At 42.5% G+C, this 18,313-nt stretch overlaps 1 protein-coding gene across 3 annotated transcripts in view; it reads left to right on the forward strand.

Annotated features, from left to right (window-relative positions):
- Positions 1-700: 700 nt before the first annotated feature.
- Positions 701-18,313, forward strand: part of pak1 (p21 protein (Cdc42/Rac)-activated kinase 1) — a 78,304-nt gene continuing 60,691 nt past the window's right edge. For 2 of the 3 annotated variants that reach the window (XM_085244260.1, XM_085244264.1), the window contains exons 1-2: positions 701-864; positions 17,965-18,020. The gene's annotated coding sequence lies outside the window, so the exon portion shown is untranslated. The remainder of the gene's footprint in view (positions 865-17,964; positions 18,021-18,313) is intronic. The other variant, XM_085244263.1, reaches the window with a different exon arrangement.

The following is an 18,313-nucleotide window of genomic DNA, read 5'->3' on the forward strand; positions in this document are numbered from 1 at the left end:
GCCGTTTACCCCAGTAAGTCTGTATCATCAAATAATTGATTTATTTGTTTTAACAACTATTTTCATTGTTAAAAGAAACATTAAAAACATTAAACTTACTTTTAATTTTTTTATTAAAATGAGTTAGATGGTATTTTTTTTATTTAACAGATTTATTTCAGATAACATAAGACATCTTAAATAGCTATGTAACATGTAACAGTTAGCTAACTGTTACATGTTACATATACAAATAATCTAGCTTAATACAATAAAACATTTATCAAAATGATATCATGATAAAGTAAAAATCTTTCCGTTACTTGTGTTTAAATATGCTTCGTAGATAAAACGATTTGACTTGCATTTTTAGCTGACTGGCACAGACTGCTCCCATATCTGTGTCTTGATAATCAGGTCTTATTCATGGTTTCATAAATTCCTTATTCTTTCCGCTTTCACGATCTACTGTCAGTGTCAAACATGAAAGCAACGCCGGGAGCCAGTACCCAACGAAAAGTAAAATTTCTCACTATTTTTTAGTGTTGTGAATGCACCACGGCGCGCTCAGAACCGGGGCGCTGCGACCCGCCCTGGATCCTAGGGGACATCTGGCTCAGCCAATCGGAGGAGAGAGAGGCTGAACGGGGTCCAATGGCGCTGGAGGAGGCGGGCGTTTCTGTGCAGCAGCCTTCTCTGCGCCTCGCTAACAATAGGCTGGGTTCGGCAAGTTTACTGTTAAAAAAGCAGCCAGGAGGGAGACGGAGCACAGCAGGGCTGAGCCGACAGGGTAGCGGAGTTTTCCCACTACAGGAGACGTGGTGTCCCGGTGTCGGAAATTACCACGCAGGCACTGTGGGATTTACATTTACGACCGGACAAGTGGTGAGTGAACCTTTGGACTTTATCTCTGAATTAGCCCTGCATCTCCATTCTCAGTCGGGCATGGTGCGCTGGGAGCTCATTTGCGTGAGAATAGAAGGGGTTAATGATTACTGTAGGCTGGGAGCGCACTGTTATCTCCTTATTCTGTCCACTGCACCTCTATATTAACGGCCCGGAACCTGCAGGCCCATAAAACCCGCACAAAGATCAGAGCTTGTAACAGTCTGAGGAGTGGGTGGTATGATTATTATTTTATTACACCGGCAGGGGCGTTTCCAGGGTTTTTTTCCACGGGGTGGCACATGTGGAGACCAAGAGCAAGGCACACGGGGGACCACGGGAAATCAGAATATATCATCAGAAATAAATGCAGGAGACAAATCTGGCAGAAAACACAAAAGATTTCACACTTATGTGCAGCAGTGAGTCCAAACACAGATGAAAAGTTTCTCTGAAGGTTGTTTAGTACGTAATAACTGATTTAGAAAGAAGTGATAGAAGTATTTCGTTTTTACTTAAGTCAAAATTACACAGTTGGGCATTCAAGTACATGTACTAAAGAAGACATACACATTATGTGGAATCTTATATGTGTGGTGGGATCACAATTATTGACTTATTAATGTGTACATCCCTTTAATGTTGTAGTTGGAGATGATAGTAACTGAGTGCACCAGTGGAAAACATTAAGCACGGTATATGCTGTTAGTTTTGTTTCTTCTTCTTCTGTTATAATTTGTGCTGCCAAATTTTCATAGAACAAATGTTATGAAAATGTGCAGCATGATGCTTTTTTTGGTGGGGGGGGCTTGATCTCAGGCATACTTTAATCTACAAAAGTCATTTAAACTTTGGACTTCAGATGATTGAATCTCTATTGATCACTGTATTGATATGTTCTATGGATTTTTAACGGTTACATTTTTGTGTTTTTTCCTTCGCTGTGCAGGCACAGTATGATCACATCACTCTTGTCAAACCTTAGATTTTTTTCCATAGCTTTACTTCTGCATGAACAAATTACACATAAAACAACAATAGCACAAGCAAGAGTGGGTACCAGACCAGCTTTATTACATATTTTTGTTCACTGCCTCCCTTTGACCACTGAGCTCTATGCAGGTAGATGGGCCATCCCTGTTTACCTGCAGAGAACCTATGGTTCAGTGGATTGCAAATGTGGTCTCCCTGCTGAACCGTAAATTCCGCTTAAGGGAGCAGCCGAAAGGGAAAAAGGTTGTAGCTAGGGCATGATGGTGTATTTGGGTCACTGACGGTTTAAAAATTCTTTTTAAAAAATAAAATAAAACATTAAGTGGCTCAGTGAGGCTATTAAATTCTGAGGAAAAAAAATCTCTAGATTAAAGTTGTAAATTCATGAGAAAAAACTATCAAATTTCCATCCATGGATTTTATTAACATGGTCGTTAGGGTGCTGGAGCCTGTCCCAGCTGTCATAGGGCTAAAGGCAAGGTACGCCCACGACAGGTCTAACACAGAGACACAGACGATCACTCACGCTCGCATTCACATCCATGGAAATTCAGAATCACCGGCTTACTGAACTTTCATGCGCAGAAAAGACTTACATTTATGAGAAGAAAAAACATGAAGGCTTATAAGAAATAACTATGAGGATGTCGCGTTTTGATGAAAATGAGCTTGTATGTTTCTAGTTATTCATCCCAGTAGTTCAAATTTCTTTCCTACTGAACCTTGAAAAAAATAACAACACTGTTTTTATGAGTGCCTCTGCACCAGTTTCCTCCCAGTTCACATATTATCAGTCTGTCACTACTGGAAAACTGATGACAAAGAAATGAATGAATACAGGAAATTCTACTTTGTCATTTCTGAAATGCACATCAAGGAACAGAGTGACACATGCTGCTCTCTTCTCTCTGAAATGTCTTTTTCTGCTCTCGTTTGGGGAATCAAGAATATTTGGGGAAGATTATAGGCAAGTTTTCACAAGTTGATAGTGCTACCTAACTGTGCTTATACATCAGCTGCTCTGCCTTTAATGAAGCGAAACATCCTTCTAGATTTCAGCATGTTCACTGTGTTCTGCTTGAAGCTCCTGTTTCTAGGTGGCTCAGCAGAAATCAGAGCACTGCTCCTGTTTCTGGGGGGGTTCTCTCGCCATTTATGATTTTGGAAGAGAGGATTTGTGGCTCTTGGTTGCTGCATATTATTGATTAGAGGCGGACGAGGGTGCTGTAACTTTTATTTGACATTTGAGGCAACTTTGAATTAAAAGGATGGACAAACAACTTTCTGCCCTTCAGTGCTAAAGCTAAAGTTTCACCTCAGTGTTTTTGGATTTTTAAAAACTGTAGGTATCGTATTTAGCATGCACAAAACATGATATGTGCCGTTATGGATGCGTGGCACAAAAACAGTGACGTCACCACGGTCCCTTTGCCCAAGTCCCAGTTTTCCCAGCAGTTGCAACCAGTTACTTTTTTTTGGGGAGGGGGGGGGGGATTACTTTTTTAGTCAAAGTATCCATGAAAAGTAATTATTTTTCCTAAAAGTAATGCAGTACGTTGCTTAATTGCCCAGAACAAAACCAGTTTGTTACATTTGTTTTCTTGTTACTTTGTAAAATGACCTGAAACACATTGTTACATAATTACCAGTTAATGACATAAACCATAAGCTACAGTCCCACACACCAATAATCCCTGTGCTAATGTCCTAGCGAGAGTACACATCCGGTATTTATTTCAATGTCTACACAAAGCATCAAAACCAGCCCAAAGGCTCTTTAAAGTGGTCGTCATGGTGATTCTACTGTAGAAACATGGAGGCTGCAAGCCTGACTGCCCATCAGTCTGTTACCTGTCGAAGATCAGGTAACAGGCTGGCTGCTGGGATGGAGACGCTGACAAGTTATACTTCGCTCCACCATTTAACTCCTCCCACACACAAACTGAAATCAGCTGATTGTAGCGCAGGATGAAAGAAGTGTGCTTGTTTGATGTTCCCACCCAGCATGACATAAATGCAACTGTAATGTAATTACCAGATTTAGTACACTGGTTGCATTAGCACCCTCTGTATCATTTGTGATTCTCTGAGCTCCTGGACTGATGTATCATTGAAGTGATCGTAAACGAATGTCATGCTGTCTCATTTCATAGCAAACGCCTCCTTCTTGACGGAAAAAACGGTTGATTAGGGAGCCAGGTGTTGTGCCTCTTAGTCATAAAAAGGTGAGACATTTTACGACTTTGTGATGTCCTAATTTGTCTCTGTGACCATCGACACAAATGTCACGTAGCTGAGCTTGGTGTTAGTTGATGTTAGCGGGGTTGTCACTTTGCTCTCTTTGGTTTCCTTGTGTGAAGAAAAGGTGAGGCCGATAACTGAGCCGGAGAGCCAAATACGAGTCAGCGTAGATCGAGTGTAGTGGTGTGAAAGTGCTCTTCTACCAGTGGAAGAAAGCTGTGATGAACACGACATTGTTGTTGAAGGGGTGATGGCGAGGCAGTGGTTGCCATGGAAATTAGGGGTGTGTCTGAAATGTTTTAATGGCCCCATGTGAAGCAGGAGGCCACCCGGTTGTGGCTTTGACACCTCGGCAGCCTGACGGGAGCGAGGAAAGCTGGGAGGACTTAATGACCCATTTGGCTCCTGTGGCTTTGGGCTCGGCCTCTTCAGGAGACTGAGGACCGTGTGTGTGTGTGTGTGTGTGTGTGTGTGTGTGTGTGTGTGTGTGTGTGTGTGTGTGTGTGTGTCTTTAGGCTCTGTCTCACCTGCCATTGAAGTTATTTTTAACCCCAGAGATGGTTTGTTTGACTCTGAGTGAATTAGACCTGATGACCTACAATGCAAGTCTCTTATTCTACCAGAAACAAACCACACAGAAAGGTGTAAAGCACATGATTCTCACATGAAGTCATTTATTCATTTTCAGTTCGATATCATGATCAAATAAGTCAGGAAAGCATCAGTTTTTTGACCCAGTAATATATTCTGACTGCTTTGTATCAAAGAAGAGATAAAAAATACTCAGTATTACTTTAAACTGCAGATGAAACAATGAGTTTAGTTATTGTTTAAGCAAAATTCCCATACATAAATAAACTCATTATGTCACTGGTTTTCCCACAAGAACACTTGTTTGTGACCCGTACACCGCACAGTCACAGCAACCCTGAATGAGCGCACTGACCGGGTGTCGTTAATCACTACAGGAGTCTTCGTCTTAACTATTAAACCTTTACTGTATTTTTAGACACAAAACACTTGAAAGCACATCACACATTCACAAGAATTAAAGTTTAAACCGAATAAAACACATAATGATAATAGCACAACTAAATCGAGGCCAGAAGCCGAACATTATCAGCCCATTAGTTTCTGTTCTTGCCGTTGCAGAAGTGTTACTTGGAAAGTACTTTAAAAATCCAGTATAAAGTATTAAATGAGGCAGATATGAACAGCTGTACTCCTCGTTGAGTTGCAGATAAGCCAATATAAGAGGGTAAACTTGAAAAATAGAGTAAGGTGACTTCCATCCAACTTCTGGTGTTTATCCGCATCTGTGTTGCTGTGGCTGCAGTCTCAGCACACCTCCCTCTCCCACGGTTCCTCATCTGGCTCTTCTGGGGGGACACCAAGGCGTCCCGTATTCAGAGAAAATATTACGCGTTTCGTGTTGAGCTGAGAAGGAACATAGTTTGTCCCGTACTTCAGCTAGGATGGAAAAAGACACAAAGCTGGAGGTATTCTGTGTCTTTGCTGCACAGCTGCCTCTTCTTCTCTCATTCTCTCTCCCTCCCTCCCTCCCTCCCTCTCCTGTTGCTACTTCAATCATGAAACTGATCAGTGATCAGCTGATCGGCTTTTCTCTCTTATTTGTTTATCTCCCACTTTGTGCCAGAAAGAGGAAACCAGTGGATGTCGCGCTAAACAACAGCAGCACGTTTAAGCTTGATCAGCTGTTGTTAGAATTTATTTAATATTAATTTCTAGTATCAGCTGATGTTTGCTGGAGCCACAGCTGTAAAAGCTGCTGGTCATGATATGGTTTGGTTATCTGCTGAGAGGGAAACATGAGGATGAAACCAGGAGATGTCCTTACTGAATCATCAGAGCTGAACAGGTGATGGAGAAACAGGTTTACCTTTTAGGTGACATGAATGAGTTGAAGTTATGAACTGTTTCTGAGAGACAAATAACACCAGGATCCTTTTCTGCGTAGCTGACAGCTGGTAACTGTGCAGGGGCGGATCTAGCAAAGTTTTGCCAGGGGGCCAGGTGGGGCATTAACAGGGAGAGGGGGGCACAAAGAAATACTTTTCTTTCTTATTCTCATTTAAAATGTCTAGCTTTTAAAAAATAATTATCTGAATCTTACGACCCAACTTTTCATCTGATGTAAAATGTATAGAAATTATACATATACCAACAGGACAGCATACATCACTGTCACAACAGCATTTGTTTTCATTCAAAGGCTTTATGGCTTTTCTTATAATACCTGGTGGGCCGGTCGATTTTTTGTCCCAGTCCAGCCCTGTATGTAATAGCTCCAGGCTGCCCTGAATCTAGCCCTGGGGCCTCCTCCCAGTTAGACATGCCAAAAACGCCTGACCTAATAAGTATCGAGGAGGCAAAGACTGAGCTCTTCACTCTCTCTAATGGAGAGCCCAGCCACGTTTTTAGTTGCTAGCCATAGCTCGTAACCATAGGTCCATCCATTCACTCTCTTCCGCTTATCCAATTCATGCTCCAGCTATCCCAGCTGTCTTAGAGCGAGAGGCAGGGTACACCCTGGACAGGTCAGCAGTCTGTCACAGGGCTAACACACAGGCTCCGTCCACATTAGCCCGGATAGATTTGAAAACTGTGTTTTCGTCTGAAAACGCTCCACGTCCACACTAGTGTTTTCAGTTGTTTTCACAGAGTTGTGCGTCCACATTGAAACGGCCGAAAACGCTTACGTTCCAGTTCTACGCAAGCGTGAAACGCAAGGAGATTCAGCCTGCCTCATTTCTGTCTGCTGCTTATTTACTTTCCGGCTCTTTGAAACGTCGCGGCAAAATGTCGAGGAAAAGTTTTTTAAATGGGCTAACAGTGAGGTGGAGTTGTTGCTTTGAGTAACACAGAAGTACAAAGTTGCAAAAGCGAGTGAGAATTAAAGAATTTGAAGAAAAGCTATCTGGAGCATGTACAGACTGATATGAATCTTTAATAGGGCTGTCAAAACTGAGAGCAAACAAAACAACTGCTGTGTAATGCCCTCCACTATCTTGGCTTAATTGGTCACATGACTGCATCACATGACTAAAATGTGTCATCGTTTTCAAAAAGTCTCCGCGTTCGCTGTCCACATTGCGACACGAAAACTGCGTTTTAAAATGTAAGTGTTTTCAAAACGCTGCGTTTTCCTTGACCCAAAACGCCGTCTCAGTGTGGACGAGAGGCCAAAACGCAGAGAAAACGATGCGTTTTCAAATGAAAACATATTAGTGTGGACATGGCCACATAGACAGACAACCATCCGCTGTCACATTCACACCTGTGGGCAATTTTGGTTAACCCAAACCCACTAAGGTGAAGGTAGGAAGTTCAAGTTCAGACTCTATTGACAATAACTGTAATTTTACTTATTTTCCAGCCGTCTGGTTGGTTAGTTTGTGTTGTAATTTGTTGTTTTGGATCCAGACTAACATGTTATTGTGAGATAAACTGGAAATAAACTCATTCACAAAGAAGACCTACAACTTTAATTTTCTGTGGGGTGTTTTAAAACATGGATGCATCACCCAGCCCCGGCTGCTGGGTGGACAAAAACAGGCTACCTTTGACCCGGTTTCTGGTTGTGTGATTGTGAAACTGTGAATAAGTGTTAATCTCCATCTTTAACTGTCAGATTTGTGCAGACTCAGCAGTGCTGCTAGCATTACCTGGCTGGTGTGATGAATCAAAAAGCCCGGGAGGAGATAGAGCACGATTTAAATGACTTCTGAGCTATTGATGAAACACAATTAGCTGCAGATATGAATTCAGGCAGATTTTCTACAGTCAGAACTGAAGTTAATTACTTGTTAACTTGCATACAGTATTTTTCTGAGACACTAACTCACAAACTGTACCAGCATAAATAGCAATACTGGCTGTGGAGCACCAGAAGCCTGCCAGCAGCTGAATAATGGATAGCCTGTCTGCCTGGAAGGCTGCTGGAGCTGCTGAGCACGCCGTCTAGACGAACCCCGACAGCACAAAACTACATGCACGCTCCTTTTCTCTCCACGTAACAGGCTGACTGGCTGAATCCAGATGAAAGCTGTGAGCCTCGCTCGATTCTTTTTTTTCTTAAGTATTTTATCCACTTGTGGAGGCAGATGAAAGGAAGGGTGATGGTGCACCTCTAAGCCGTTAATAGTATGGTTCAGGATCAAAAGATGGCTTTAATATTGTGGATGTAATTATAATGTTGAAATATTCCACTGCTTCAGATCAGTTTCATTAAACCTGGAGTCGCCACACGGCCTGATCAGAGCCCTCACCCCAGGAGAGGCAGAAGCTGTCGCAGGTGGAGCCATTCAGGAGCAACATCAGTGATTTCATTTATTTGCTGCCAGCACTGAGTTTCCTGCGCTAAGACGGAGACCTGCTGTTTTACGCTGAGCCTGTTTTTGAAGACAGCTCAGGAGCAACCTGCTGCTCTAACATAATACAGCATGTTAGCACGTGCTGTCACATGACCACTTCTTTATGTGTCCTTGAAGACCATAAGCTCTTTGGCACTTGTGTTCAGAAGTAGTGTTTCACATCACAAGTGCTTCTTTATCTGAACCACAGCTTAAAACCCCAAATATCCCTCCTGTCCTTATCAGTCCCTCAGGCTTCTGGATCCAAATCGTAGACCGTTTACCCGTCAGTCAGACTGTGCTTGATACTTTTCTCACAAGAGAGCTTCACAGCAAGATGATAACAGGGCACAACAAGATCAAAGCAAAAATTAAATAATATGTAATAATAAGTCATTTGAAATACATCAAAAAGACAAAACATCAAAGAAATAAAGTCAAATTTAAAATGGTTTATACATAAAATAATAAACACTGTAAAAAGACATAATAGAATGTAAAAAAAAAAAACTGTGAAAAGTCCAATAAATGTGCATCTGTGAGTGGAATGACCATGTAAAACAGTTATTTTATTTTAGCTGGTCTTTTAAATAAAGGCTTTTTTGTGGTACTAAAGATTAACAGATAAAATCATTATAATAATTTAATACACATCATTCACAGTTTCGTGTCTGAAACAGACAACAAACAGACGTGAACACGAAAATACCACGAAGGACTTCTGCAAGTGAAGATACAGTCAAGGCCGAATCACCACTTCTTTAGAGCTCATGTTCTATGTTTGTGTGTGTGTGCGTGCGTGTAATCATGTGTGTGTCCAGGGACCATATGGTAGAGGAACCACCCACTCATTGTGACCAACCACACCTTGCAGCAACACACTGAGTGAGAGAGACAAAAGAACCATAAACAGATAGAAGAGCAATGCAGAGACTCCGTGTGTGTGTGTGTGTGTGTGTGTGTGTGTGTGTGTGTGTGTGTCCATACGTGTGTGTGAATAGTTCCCTGTTGAGGTATTGCATTCACACCCTGTAGCCTTACACCCCCCAGGAGAGACCACGGTGTGACTGTGGATTACATCGTCATGTGATCACATGTGTTTTGTTGGATTGCTAGGAGATGAATGCGATGGTTGTTTGTGACGTGCCTGAGAGGTGACCTCGGCTGAGAGGGCTGTGCAGCACGTCTGCACAAGCTCATACAGGGAGTGCAGAATTATTAGGCAAATGAGTATTTTGTCCACATCATCCTCTTCATGCATGTTGTCTTACTCCAAGCTGTATAGGCTCGAAAGCCTACTACCAATTAAGCATATTAGGTGATGTGCATCTCTGTAATGAGAAGGGGTGTGGTCTAATGACATCAACACCCTATATCAGGTGTGCATAATTATTAGGCAACGTCCTTTCCTTTGGCAAAATGGGTCAAAAGAAGGACTTGACAGGCTCAGAAAAGTCAAAAATAGTGAGATATCTTGCAGAGGGATGCAGCAGTCTCAAAATTGCAAAGCTTCTGAAGCGTGATCATCGAACAATCAAGCGTTTCATTCAAAATAGTCAACAGGGTCGCAAGAAGCGTGTGGAAAAACCAAGGCGCAAAATAACTGCCCATGAACTGAGAAAAGTCAAGCGTGCAGCTGCCAAGATGCCACTTGCCACCAGTTTGGCCATATTTCAGAGCTGCAACATCACTGGAGTGCCCAAAAGCACAAGGTGTGCAATACTCAGAGACATGGCCAAGGTAAGAAAGGCTGAAAGACGACCACCACTGAACAAGACACACAAGCTGAAACGTCAAGACTGGGCCAAGAAATATCTCAAGACTGGTTTTTCTAAGGTTTTATGGACTGATGACATGAGAGTGAGTCTTGATGGGCCAGATGGATGGGCCCGTGGCTGGATTGGTAATGGGCAGAGAGCTCCAGTCCCACTCAGACGCCAGCAAGGTGGAGGTGGAGTACTGGTTTGGGCTGGTATCACCAAAGATGAGCTTGTGGGGCCTTTTCGGGTTGAGGATGGAGTCAAGCTCAACTCCCAGTCCTACTGCCAGTTTCTGGAAGACACCTTCTTCAAGCAGTGGTACAGGAAGAAGTCTGCATCCTTCAAGAAAAACATGATTTTCATGCAGGACAATGCTCCATCACACACATCCAAGTACTCCACAGCGTGGCTGGCAAGAAAGGGTATAAAAGAAGAAAAACTAATGACATGGCCTCCTTGTTCACCTGATCTGAACCCCATTGAGAACCTGTGGTCCATCATCAAATGTGAGATTTACAAGGAGGGAAAACAGTACACCTCTCTGAACAGTGTCTGGGAGGCTGTGGTTGCTGCTGCACGCAATGTTGATGGTGAACAGATCAAAACACTGACAGAATCCATGGATGGCAGGCTTTTGAGTGTCCTTGCAAAGAAAGGTGGCTATATTGGTCGCTGATTTGTTTTTGTTTTGTTTTTGAATGTCAGAAATGTATATTTGTGAATGTGGAGATGTTATATTGGTTTCACTGGTAAAAATAAATCATTGAAATGGGTATATATTTGTTTTTTGTTAAGTTGCCTAATAATTATGCACAGTAATAGTCACCTGCACACACAGATATCCCCCTAAAATAGCTAAAACTAAAAACAAACTAAAAACTACTTCCAAAAACATTCAGCTTTGATATTAATGAGTTTTTTGGGTTCATTGAGAACATGGTTGTTGTTCAATAATAAAATTATTCCTCAAAAATACAACTTGCCTAATAATTCTGCACTCCCTGTATAAACTTCAGGCTCAGTTCACACTTACAACTGAATAAAGGTGTTACACCTACAGGGGTCCATAAGTCCACAGTCAAAGCATGTCCAAGAATTTTTAATAATAAAAATAATTTAGTCAAAGAAAATGATTTGACCTCATCTCTTAAAACTAATATTAATAAATTAATCTAAAGACACCAAGACCAAAGACACAGATGTGACATCATGTCTCCTGATCCATGTGCTGATCTGTTTTATGATGTTCTCTGTTAGCGGGAGGCTAACGTAGCATGGAGGAGAGTAACGCTACAGCAGGTTGGAGGTTTTTCGAACCTGCTACACCAACAGCTTTTCTTTGTATGTTTCCAGTATTTTCTTTACTTAAAATTATTAAAAGCTTAAAACGACTGACAGTCAGTTTCCTTGATGTTTTATCACAGGTTCTGCCAACTTTTTGGGTTTACCGCGTCCTTAACGTGCGATAAAATTGAACAAATATTATTAAACTCGCTCTCCACGTTTTATCGTTTAGTTTGACGCAGTAGGCAGCCGGAAGATAAAACACTGAGCTCGGAGAAGTGTTTTATGACATTTTATAGACGGAATAATCTGCAATCGGTACTGGAAATGTTCGCCCGTTGCAGCACGGTGGATGTTTGCAGACGTCGGTCAGCCTCTGCAGAGACTTTAACAGCAAACTGTTCCTGAGTTGGAAGCAGGGGGAGTTCCAATCATGAAATCGTCCTGATATTTCAAAATGCCGTCATCATGATATCATTCCTGCAGATACCACCCAGCCAAAACTGTTCCAAATACACAAAGTCCTCTCCCACCAGCTCTTTCCTTCTCCCATACTCTTCATATCTTCTTCAGCTTTTATTTATCTCCTCTGCATCTTCATTTTTTCTCTTTCTTCACGCTTTTCTCTGTACACCATGTCCTCGTGTATTCCTTTCGTCCTCTTCACCCTCTTTTTCCCTCATTCTCTCCTCTCCTTCAGTCTATCTGAAGTAACCAGTGAAGCAACTATAATGTTATTAGCTATAAATACCCCTCCATCTCTCCTCCTGTCAAATAGAGGAAGTTTCTTTCTTGCTCTCATCCTGTAGTTATATCTTCTCTGCTATTTTTGCCTGAGGGATGTTCTCCTTGTTTTCACATTTAAAGCACAATAAGAGCTTATTTCAAATGAGAGCAGGAGAAGTTTCATCTTTAATTTCTACAGAGAATATCATATAAGGATACGTGAACTTTTAAACCTCTGTGGCTCTACCCTCACATAGATCCACGAGCTGTGGGTAGTGACCGGAAAAAAGTGGTGGATGTGAGCTTCTTGTTAAGAGTGTCTGGGCTCAGAGATACGGTGAGGAGCTCAGTTATTTGAGCTGCTGCTCCTCCACGTTCAGACGAGGCAGCTCAGTTGGTTCAGGGATCTCATTGGGGATGTCTCCTGGGAGATATGAGGGGTTCCCGATCCACCTAAGAGACAAAATCTCTCCAGTGTGTCCTGACTCTGCTCCGGGGTCTCCTATAGCTCCCCACCTGAGTGTCTGAGACAAGCCACCGTTCAGAGGACGCTCTACAGCTTGCACTCATGTTCTTAGTCTCTCCATCATACCCACAGCTCAGCCAGCAGTCCCACAGCTTCACTTTCACGCTCAGTACATTAGCTACATCTTTATAACAAGTGGGTTTTTCTACCAACGAGCAACTGAAATTATAAAAACCTCCACCGCACACATGCCTCAGCATGATTGGCTCATACGCTCATGGCACCAATTGGCACTTTGGGTACAGGAGACATTTTTTTCCAGAATATTATCCAATATTCTTGGGAGAATATCACTTATTAGCTGTAAGTATGAAATTAAGAAAGCTCCCCGTGCTGCCTGCGGTCAGGGAGGCTGTTTTTATGCTTTATCTGTGCCTGTTACTGAGTCTTATTTACTCTCTGTCCTGGTTTATTTCTTCTTATCGCTCTCAGGCCAAGAGCCAGCTCACTCATTTTCTCTCCCTCTCACCCATCTTGTCCCTTCCCCAGGGGGACGTTTCAAACTGAGTTCTCACCTCTGTTTCAACAGAAACGCAGGAACAACACCCTCTTCTCTCGCCAACACACTCTACAAATTTTAAATATGGCCAGTCAAGTGTGTCAGCTTGCCCTCCACATGCACCCTATCTCTTTCCCTCCAGCCTGTTTTCTTTCCCACATACACAGAAGGCTTCCTTTGGTGAGGCACAAGATTTAGGAAATAGTGAGACGGGTCTGTCACTCCCAGCTTATCACAAGTGGGCTCTTAAATTTCCTGGTTAGAGCTGTAAATTTCAGTGCTGTCATTAGATTTTCACTTTTCCAATTTCTAGGATTTTTCTTGGTGATTAATTTGCCATTGGGAGTGGAAAAAGCACATGTGTTATGAAGGCAAAGCATTCACTTTACCTTCCTAACAGAAGTCTGTGCTTATTTCAGTTACTCTCTGACAATTTTATAAACGAAAGGTATTCCACAGGGGTCAGTACTTAGCCCTGTGCTATTCACCGAGCACATGACCTGGGACCACTGAGACCTGTGCATTGCTATGCTGAAGTCACAGTTTTATACTTAGAAGTGCACTAACTCAGAATCTACAGGTACAGGTTAGACTTAAGTGTTTATTAAATCCTGATAAGACTAAGCACAGGCTCTTCACCAGATGCTAAATGAAAAGTTTAAAGTATATGCTGTTAAAGCAGCAATTACAGTGACAGTTAAATGCCTTAATATCTGAAGCTGAACATTGTATGTTTTTTAAAGATCTGTTTTTTACCAGTAATGATCACGTCGCTGTCTTGCTTTCACAAAGCCGTTCGTATTTGAGTACCACATTCAGAAATAGGGCTGCCACAAATGACTATTTTGATAGTCGACTAGTCACCGATTATTTTTGCGATTAGTCGACTAATCAGATCATGCATCCACTGGACGTAAAACGTACAGCTTATAGCACCAGCAGCATCTGCTCTTATATAACTATCATTAGCTTACAGCTTGAAGTGTTTACGGTATGTGCTAACTAAAACATAAAGACAATCTCAGCCAAACCGATTTACTCAGGAACAAATAAAATACTGAAAAAAGCCAAATTAACATTTTTAAGTTATCTAAGTGGCTTATATATCACGTTTAACCTGAGTAGTGAAAGGCTGCGGGGATCTGAAAATGATGTGCTGGGAGTCCGATGTTCTTGCCGGCTCTAGTGAGCCTTGAACTCCCGGTCAGCTCATCTCTGAAAACGTTGGAGCACTTTTACAAATATGTGATGTCTTGATAAATCAAGCACATATTTCAAGTTTACACAGCTATGCTCTTGACTGAAAATATCTTAAAAGTTTATTTTGTGACCCAGAAAGAGTAATATTAAAACTAAGTAGCTTCCGCCATTGTTGGAAAGTGGAATGGGCTGGGCTGCGCTATAAATTCTGGGATAGGTTGGGCCACGAAGGATACACCCGACCCGTCCTTCAAATCTGGGGAAAAGGTGGACACATTGTTGGCCGCGTTTGTTGGAATCCTCGAATTTGGACACAGCTACGATACCGGACACAGCTTCTTCTTCTTCGGGGTTTAACGGCAGCTGGCATCCTTGTGCATGCAGCGCTGCCCTCTTCTGTTTCAGTCCGTTATTACATTCTCAAATCCTGCTACTTATTCCTGCGTCTTTCAGGATCTTACAAAGCTTCAAACGACACGTCAACTATTAAATTAGTCGTCGACGTAATCGTGGCAGCCCTATTCAGAAGCATGCATTACCTTTGTGTTTCTTTTATAATAAAGATGTGGGAAAAACTGCCCATTAGGTGGTAAATTCTGAGGTTAGACATGAATATTAACCTAGAGCAGTTTAAAGTTTCTTTGGGTGAATGAATGCTGTTTTTTATGGCTTTTATTACAGTCAGCTAAAGTAACATATTTTAGTAAACTGTAGAAGGAAAAAAGCTGGACTAAAAAAGTGAATTATTCCTGCATGACTGCCTTCACAAAGTGTTTTTGTATTGTAATGTCTATCGTCGTCTTCTGACAACTAATCCCCGTATAATAATAATTAAAAGACTAAAACTAAACTAAACTAAAGATAAAGAAAAAATTAACCCTGGTGAAGCTAGCCTGAAGTTCTGACATATTTTCCTGTGAGCATCTCCATTAGCTGTCTGTCAGCACATGTCATCATGCTCAGCGGGAATAATTAGGCGTGCGGCCACGAAACAGAACTACTCTCACATTTTTCTGCCAAACACATTTCATGCACGAGTCATCTGACTCGTATGTGTTTGTTTCATCTGACGGACGCGGACAGACGGGCAGAAGTTTAGAGAGCAACTCGGTGGATTTTCAGGCTGAGCTTCGTGTTGTTGTTGCTTCAGCCGTGAATGAACAGCAAAAGTTAATTTATCGGGCTAGACTCAGAGGTATTGAACAGAAATTCCTCCACAAATAGTGACATAGTGCCCGCAGGACGACAGTTTTGAAAAATTATATAGGGACATGAGAGATGAGAGCTTTGCTCTTACCTAGGAACATAACGAGAACAACAACCGTTTGAGTCAAGCCTCCTATTTCAAAGAGACGTGTCACAGATGAGTTGGGCTCATCAGCTGATTCGGGTTGTAACGTGTTGGGATTGTGCATTTATAAATGACATGGCAGTTTGTAAACCTGTGATTACAGCCAGTCTGAGTCAGGCTGTGAGTGTTTGGAGACAGCTCGCCTCATGCCGAGTCACCTGTGCAGTCACCTTGCGCTTGATACTGGAGGTCGCTGGTCACTGCAACTACTTGTGGTCAGTCTCTGAAAGTAGAAAATATTCAGTGCAATCACTGGGCAGCCAATGATTTGCTGCCATCCAATTTTTTGGTCTAATATGTTCATTTGGAACACATCAACCTGTGATCCAGGTTACAAATACACAATCTAGGGTGCTGAGTCTGTGGATGAATCCTCCCTGAATACACCAATCAGAGGATGTACTGGGATACACTGGACACCGACGTGCTATAGTGTGATTAGAGAAAATGAAAATGGTCTATATAAACAAACCTGATGAGTGGCTTTCAGTCAGCTCTTTCCTGCTTTTATATTACTGCTGCTCAAATTAACACCAGGCCACTGCATGTCCTCTGTTTTATGTCCCTCCAGCTCTCTGGTCAGTCACCTGGTTTGAACCTGCTGCTATAATTGAGCCCAGATAAAACCATCGGACAATAAGCTGCATGTTAGTGTGAGCAAACTCCAGCTCACCTGTACCTGTAGCTTAGTGAGGGGATGTACGTGCATGATTAGCAACAGCTTACGCCGTCCAGGTGGCACAGCCACGTATGCAGGTGGCTGCATGTTGCATTAATCAGAGATTAGAAACAGCTTAATAAGCTGTAATCTAGAGCTGCATGGGTGTGACCTTCTGACTGCTGCCATTCCATTACACTGTGTGTGTGTGTGTGTGTGTGTGTGTGTGTGTGTGTGTGTGTGTGTGTGTGTGTGTGTGTGTTTTCTCACAGTAAGGTGTGAATGTGTGAACAGCTGCAGGGCTGACCTCCTTTTGTTTGTCCTTCCTGCGTGCACACAAATGGCGTCCTGTTCTCTAAAAGCCTGCACTGTGTGTTTGTGTGATGCCATGTGGACTCCATCTGCTGAAAGATGGAGCAAAAGGAAAGAGAAGCACCTGTCCACACCTGTGCATGGCTTATGTCAACTTAGTGCAAGCCCAGTGGCCGTTCTGACCCACGTTAACCCCTGGCATGGGGCAATGACACGTCTGAGGGGGGGTTAAAGTTTGGCAGGTGTAGCGGTGCAGCATGGGGGAAAAATTACTAGAAATAAATCACATTATCCTTTTTGATCTTCCGGCTGCGATCAGCTGACCTGTGCTGCCAACTGGATTCAGTGTTTCATGAGATATAGGCTGATTTCCAACCTTAGACACTATAAAGCCAGAATAAAAGGAAGAATGCAGTGAATCTAATGAGCAGCGCCCAGTATAACCTGATGTCTGCTATCTTTGATGTATCCCAGTAACAGTCAGGGCATCACTGTAAACTCTGCCACAGTACTGCAAAGTCTGAACTGAGGGGCTGAACCAAGGCCCAGAATAAGATACAAGAAATCTTCTCAGATGGAGTCCCAAGAATACAAATATGGAGCTGAAAATGAGCACAAACACTTAGACGCATACTCGTCTGAAATATTCCCACATTTAAGGTCTGAAGGCTTTTCTGGTGTAAAGTGAAAGGGCTGAAAACACAGTTAATATTGAACTACATCGTTACACTTCTTCATAAACTCAAGGTTCTTCTGCTTTTCAACAGATTGCTCATCATTTCCCACCAAACTGCTGAAAATCTTTTGCTCTAATTTCGTCTCGTTTCACGTCATTCATGTTCCTTGGTGGCATTAAAGTGCTGTCGCAGTCATTTCCTTCTCTTTCCGCTCTGTTGACTTCAGGACTGTGGAGATGAGATTGAATTTAGCGTCATAAAACACTAATAAGCCAGAAGTACTGCCGCTGCTGGCCTTTTGCACCCTGATGATGAGCTCTGTCAAAGTCTGACAGCGTTGTTAGTAAGAGGATTATGAGCTGCGTGGCGGTCATTGACAGATTTAACTCTGCATTCTGAGCAGGTGGGATGAGTGAAATGACAGTTAATAAGTTGTGGCTCATTTAAAAGGACGACGTGTGATGGCCAGCGTTAACGGCGCTCTCTCTGTTTGTGTGCAGGCTGCAGGAGTCTCTGCCTTTCTGTGACAGGAGCAAGCCACACATCACGTTAACAGGTAAGCGTGGCTGGTTTGAACTCTGCTGGTAGGATTTTATTGATGCCAGTGTGATGATCAGTTCTCCTCATAGATATTAGTAATTCCTGGTTGATTTTAAGCGGGGATTGGATGGATTTCCACCCCTTTAATGCTTCACAACAGGATGGATTTACGCACTCGAGGAAGCATATTTGACTGTAGGTCTCATATCATCCTGTTCTTGGCTCAGATGTGTTTTGTCCTTTTCCTCCAGCAGTGATGTGGCTGCAGTTTTCGCTTCTAAAGCATCACTCTCTCTGTTTTAGCAGCTT

Source organism: Mchenga conophoros, linkage group LG14 (genome assembly GCF_057382185.1).
Source record: "Mchenga conophoros isolate Kocher_MC1m ecotype Shallow Benthic linkage group LG14, M_conophoros_male_GT1.1, whole genome shotgun sequence".
NCBI lineage: Eukaryota > Metazoa > Chordata > Actinopteri > Cichliformes > Cichlidae > Mchenga > Mchenga conophoros.